This window comes from Triturus cristatus, chromosome 8 (genome assembly GCF_964204655.1).
Source record: "Triturus cristatus chromosome 8, aTriCri1.1, whole genome shotgun sequence".
Classification (NCBI taxonomy): domain Eukaryota; kingdom Metazoa; phylum Chordata; class Amphibia; order Caudata; family Salamandridae; genus Triturus; species Triturus cristatus.
In genome coordinates this window covers 8,731,183-8,737,995 of record NC_140591.1, presented here as the reverse complement: position 1 = coordinate 8,737,995, position 6,813 = coordinate 8,731,183, and positions in this window count along the sequence as shown.

Here is a 6,813-nt window from a genome sequence, read left to right as displayed (position 1 = left end):
ACTAAACATGAACACCAACAAGACCGAAACTGTGATCTTCAGGAAGACCCCCATCACCATGGGACTCTACCTGTTGGGTAACAGAGTGAGGACCTACACTCACCCCTACCAATCATGGCAAGTACCTCAGGAATATCAACAGAACATTCTACACGACCACCCAAGTCGATGCCGTTACCGCCTCAGGCTTCCATAACCTGGAGATGTTGAGGAAGATTTTCAAATGTCTCCCAATCAGCACCCGGGAAATCATCATGCATGCCCTGGAGAAAAGCAAGCTGGACTACGGGAGCACCCACAATGCTGGGATGAACAAAACAAAACTCACCAGAAGGCTGCAGAGGATTGAAAACTTGGCAGCCCGAATCACTCTCAACCTCTCTCGCCACGCTCACATCACACCACACCTGCAGGAGCTCCACTGGCTCCCATTCACTCTCTCCACCTCCCACACCACACTCACACCACACCTGAAGGAGCTCCACTGGCTGCCCATTCACTCTCTCCCCCTCCCACACCAAACTCACACCACACCACACCTGAAGGAGCTCGACGGGCTCCCCATTCACTCTCTCCGCCTCCCACACCACACTCACATCACACCACACCTGAAGGAGCTCCACTGGCTCCCATTCACTCTCTCCACCTCCCACACCACACTCACACCACACCTGAAGGAGCTCCACTGGCTCCCCATTCACTCTCTCCACCTCTCACACCGCACTCACATCACACCACACCCGAAGGAGCTCCACTGGCTCCCCATTCACTCTCTCCACCTCCCACACCGCACTCACATCACACCACACCTGAAGGAGCTCCACTGGCTCCCATTCACTCTCTCCACCTCCCACACCACACTCACACCACACCTGAAGGAGCTCCACTGGCTCCCCATTCACTCTCTCCACCTCTCACACCGCACTCACATCACACCACACCTGAAGGAGCTCCACTGGCTCCCCATTCACTCTCTCCACCTCCCACACCACACTCACATCACACCACACCTGAAGGAGCTCCACTGGCTCCTCATTCACATTCTCCACCTCCCACACTGCCCTCACATCACACCACACCTGAAGGAGCTCCACTGGCTCCCCATTCACACTCTCCACCTCCCACACTGCCCTCACATCACACCACACCTGAAGGAGCTCCACTGGCTCCCCATTCACACTCTCCACCTCCCACACCGCACTCACATCACACCACACCTGAAGGAGCTCCACTGGCTCCCCATTCACTCTCTCCACCTCCCACACCGCACTCACATCACACCACACCTGAAGGAGCTCCACTGGCTCCCCATTCACACTCTCCACCTCCCACACCACCCTCACATCACACCACACCTGAAGGAGCTCCACTGGCTCCCCATTCACTCTCTCCACCTCCCACACCACACTCACATCACACCACACCTGCAGGAGCTCCACTGGCTCCGCATTCACTCTCTCCACCTCCCACACCACACTCACATCACACCACACCTGCAGGAGCTCCACTGGCTTCCTGTACACAAACGAGCACAATTCAAACTCCTCACCCACACTTTCAAGGCACTGCATCACACTGGGCCAGACCACCTCACCAATTGCATCTGCTTTCCTAAACCTTCTAGGCACCTCTGCACGTCCAGACTCGTACTTGCACAAATCTCACACACATGGAAAACGAGATCCAGCGTTCAAGCCTTCTCCTTCATCGCTCCTAAAGCGTGGAACGACTTCCTGCTACATATAAGACACTCCTCCTCACTCCTTGAATTCCACAAGAAGCTGAAAACCTGGCTTTGTGAGTAGTCCCCCTTTGCCCTAAGTGTGGCTAGACTCACACATGCTCAGCACCAGAATACCCTTCCGGGTGATAGTGCGCTGTGCAAATCTGCATAACACAACATATCATAGCATAACATAACCTTACATAGCATAGCATAACATGGAGGAGATAAGTCACTAGGACCCTACCAACACGAACAAGGAGGAACTGCTCACCGCCTACAGACATCTAGAGGGAGGGGACGGAGTGGTGGGGGACAGGAAGAAGCAGGGACTGGAACACTCATTCCTGGATCCGGGGATCAGGAGTTCAGTAGGGGGATCTGCTTCTCTCGGAGCATCTGGTATCTGGGGACCTCAATAAAAGATAAGACGGCTACCTGGCTCTCTGTGCTTTTCCTGGTCCCCAGGACACTACATCTGGTGATGAAGGTGGGATTATCCAGATGCAAACGCTTCAGTTTTGGTCTCTGTCTGCAGCTGAACTATTTACAGAAATGGTGAGGAGAGTCCTAAGGAACATAAAGAAAGGTCCAAACTACAGCAGTGTCCTCCTTCCACATACCCAAAAGGAACCTCCGCTCCGCCGACCTCGCTGTAGCAGAGACCCCACACATCTGCAGAACCAGAGCAGGTGGAAGAGCCTTCTCTTACGACGCAGCAAATACCTGGAACGAGCTCACAGTCAACATCAGACGCTCACCCACGGTACACACCTTTAGGGAGAGCCTCAAGACCTGGCTCTTTGATTGATCTGGGGCTGCCCCCCCCCAGCGCCTTGAGACCCTCGGGTGAGTAGCGCTCTCTACAAACCCCCTGATTGATTGATTGATTGATTGATATCATAATGCTTTGTCGCATGAAAGAGAAGCAAGGTTAAGCACTACAGGAAATGTGCAGCCCCGTGGAAGAAGCAGGACTGACACTGAAAGAAGCAAACGGGAGCTGGAAACAGACAGGCTCCTGTCTTTCGATACACTCTCCCACAAAGGCATGCAACCAGAGGCAAGCACGACTGAAACACGCAACAAAACACCAGCGCCAAAAACACATTCACTACCTTACACACTCCTTTGTTATTAGCACCCGCTGTATTAATGCACATTCATGGTTGAAAATAACGATGACGCTTGATTGTCCCGAAAAATGTGCTGTTTCTCTTGGCAGCATCATTAGGGTTGTCAAGGTTTAGCTCTCCTTGTTTTCAGCCAATTTTTAATCATCCTGATAGTAAATAATAGGTTATTATTCACTTAGTAGAACAACAAGCGCTGAATCTGACGTCTGAGGGCCAGAGTCCAGCAGCAGTCTGAGGCAGGCGGTGGGCTCTATCTGTGGGCAGGGGCAGGTGCAGGGGCACAGTGGGCACAGGGGAACCTGCAACAGGCGCCAGACAGGTTGTATAGGGCTGATGACGTCACAGTCCTGACGTCAGAAGCCCCCACGCCTCAGTGCCTGCCCATGTGATGTACTGCAGTGCCACTGGTAAAGGAAGCCAAGATTAGGGTCGGCAGTGCCCGTGGCTGCAGGCCTATCAGGTTGTCACACAAACTCTCACAACTCGCACAGAACTGGTAAAGGGTAAAGGCAGGAGAGCTGTGTGTCTACCCAATGGGCACTGGGGCACAGGAGCTGCAGCTGGACCTGGTCCAGCAGCTGAGGAAAGAATAAAGGGGCAAATCTACAAGCCCCTTGCGACAACCTTACACCGCCCTTGCGTCACTTCTGTGATGCAGCAGTGTCGTAAACAATGCGCCACGATGTGAACATATTTACAACGTGACGCATCTAGGGAGATGCGTCACGTTGTAAAGCCCTGCGCTACATTATACATGCGTCAGGTATAATGTATGCAGGGTGGGCGTTCCGATGTAAGAAAGCCTTGTAAAAGTGACGCAGTGAAATCTACAAGATTTCACTGAGTCACTTTCACGAAACCTTGTGCCTGCTTGAAGCAGGTGTAAGGAGAGACGCAGCATGATGGGAATAGACTTCCTGACCTTTGCTGGAGTTGCATCTTGCTTACGACAATGCGCTGCCTTTCCACCAAAAGATGCGTCACGCATCTGTCTATCCCTGCGCCACGGTGCACCGCATTGTAAATGCGCCGCATCCATGGTGGCACGAGGCTTTTTTTCCGTCACACATCTCAGCTAATATGCAGGGATACGCCAGTTCTTGTAAATATGCCCCATAATGTTTACAAAGTCTGTGTGCAGGTGTGGGAGTGAGTCTGTGGTAATATGAGAAAGACCGAGTGTTTGTATGTGGGAGCATGTGCGTGTGAATAAAAGTGACTGAGAGTGAAGGAGAGATTGTAAACGAGGGATGTGGAGTGAAAGTGAGTGTGAGTGAGTCAGCATGAGTGAGAAGTCAGTGAATGATATTGAGTAAGTGAGGGTTTGCCTGAGTGCAAGTGAGTGTGGGTGACAGTGACAGAGTGAGCAAGTGATTGAGAATGGATGTGTGTGATGGAGGATGAGGGAGCGTGAGGACATGATAATGAATGTGCTACTGAAAAAGAGTGAAAGACAGTAAAGTTGAGTTATAGTGAGAGTGAGTGAATGAGAATAAGTGAGACTGAGTAGGTATGAGTGAATGCAAGTGACTGTGTGTGTGAGTTGACTGAAAAAAATCAAGAGTAAGAGTGAGTGCAAGTGAGTGTGACAGGCATAGTGTGTCCAATAGAGTGATAATGAGTAAAAGAATGAGCAAGCAAGAGTGAGCAAGAGTGTGTGAGAATTAATAATTGTGAATGAGCGAGTGTAAGAGTTAATGCAAGTGAGAGTGAGAATTAACGAGTAAGAATGAATAAGAGTGAAAGTGAGGTGTTTGAGAGAGAGATTGAGAGTAGGTGAGACTGAGTGAGAATGAGTGAGAATGAGTAAAAGTGAAAGTGATGTGTTTGAGAGAGAGATTGAGAGTAGGTGAGACTGAGTGAGAATGAGTAAGAGTGAAAGTGAGGTGTATGAGAGAGAGATAGAGAGTAGGTGAGAATGAGTGAGAATGAGTGCAATGAGTAAGAGTGAAAGTGAGGTGTATGAGAGAGAGATTGGGAGTAGGTGAGACTAAGTGAGAATGAGTAAGAGTGAAAGTGAGGTGTATGAGAGAGAGATTGAGAGTAGGTGAGACTGAGTGAGAATGATTGAGAATGAGTAAGAGTGAAAGTGAGATGTTTGAGAGAGAGAGATTGAGAGTAGGTGAGACTGAGTGAGAATGAGTAAGAGCGTGATAATATGTGTGTGCACTCAACGCAACATACCCACACACACCACTCGTACACATGCACAAGGGAGCGAGTCAGGGCCGGGCTGGCCATAGCGGGCACCGCGCATTTCCCTGGTGGGCCGCCAGGGTAGAGGACGGTTTTAGACCCATTGGGGCAGTTTTTGTTATGGGGGCCAGTTTTGCAATATAGCTGCAATATCGCCCCCCGCAACAAAAGCGGCACAAAGCTTTCCGTTTGTGTGACGCTGCAGCGTGGCCTCGCCCGCCCTAGACTGGGCCGCTGGAAGTGAAACATAAAATAAAAATAAAATAGATTTATTGTAATTTTATTTTTCTTCTGTCTCCTGCCTTTCAGCAGCGCGGCACCGCTCACAGCAAACACCACCTCCCAAAAACACACACACATCTCCACAAATCCACTCACATAGATGCATACACCCCACATACACAGGCACACAGAGAAACACAGCAGTCTCACAAACACACACGCACATGCTCACACACACACACACAAACACACAAAATACGCACAAATGCAACAGCCCCACAAAAACACACACATCTTCCACACACACCACTCACATACATGCATACACCACAATTACTAAACACACAAACACAGCAGCCTCACAAACACACACGCACATGCTCACACACACAAACACACAAAATACGTACAAATGCAACAGCCCCACAAAAACACACACGTCTCCCACACACACCACTCACATGCATGCATACACCACAATTACTTAACAGAACAGCCCAGCAAACACGCATGCACATGCTCTCACACACAAGTACACTTGCCATGACGAGGAAGAAGGGTGTAATGATAAACCCAGACAGGTGGCCGGCTGCTGCTTGGCTCCCTCTCTCACACGCCTCTTAGCAGACAGTGGACTGCTGGTCCCTGACAGGAGGGTGATGGATGGGGTGCTGCCTGACATGTCTCTTAAGAGGGGCTCGAGAGTGGATTCCCCTCTGGACGTGGCTGCAGGGAGCAGTAGATCCCTTTTCATGGGGATGCTGACTGGTTCATCAGTCTGACCTCCAGATTCAGGTCCTGACATGAGGAAGCAACCCCCCCCCCCCACATCCTCCCTGCCTCCGTCCTTGCACTGGCGGCTGCAGCTTCCTCCATAGGTTTGCATGACATCATGTCTCCTCATATATTCATTGCATTGTCAACCTGTGCCAGGAAACTTTATCTAGGAGCTCAATGAAGCACTACAGACCTCACCTGCTGAGACAGTAGACCTCACCTGCTGGGACAGGTCCCTGGAGTCTGCAGACCTCACCTGCTGGGACAGGTCCCTGGAGTCTGAAGACCTCACCTGCTGGGACAGGCCCCTGGAGTCTACAGACCTCACCTGCTGGGACAGGTCCCTGGAGTCCGAAGACCTCACATGCAGGGACAGACCTCCTGGAGTCTACAGACCTCACCTGCTGGGACAAGTCCCTGGAGTCTGAAGACCTAACCTGCTGGGACAGGCCCCTGGAGTCTACAGACCTCACCTGCTGGGACAGGTCCCTGGAGTCCGAAGACCTCACATGCAGGGACAGACCTCCTGGAGTCTACAGACCTCACCTGCTGGGACAAGTCCCTGGAGTCTGAAGACCTCACCTGCTGGGACAGGCCCCTGGAGTCTGAAGACCTCACCTGCTGGGACAGGTCCCTGGAATCTACAGACCTCACCTGCTGGGACAGATCCCTGGAGTCTGAAGACCTCACCTGCTGGGACAGGCCCCTGGAGTCTGCAGACCTCACCTGCTGGGACAGGCCTCTTGGAGTCTACAGACC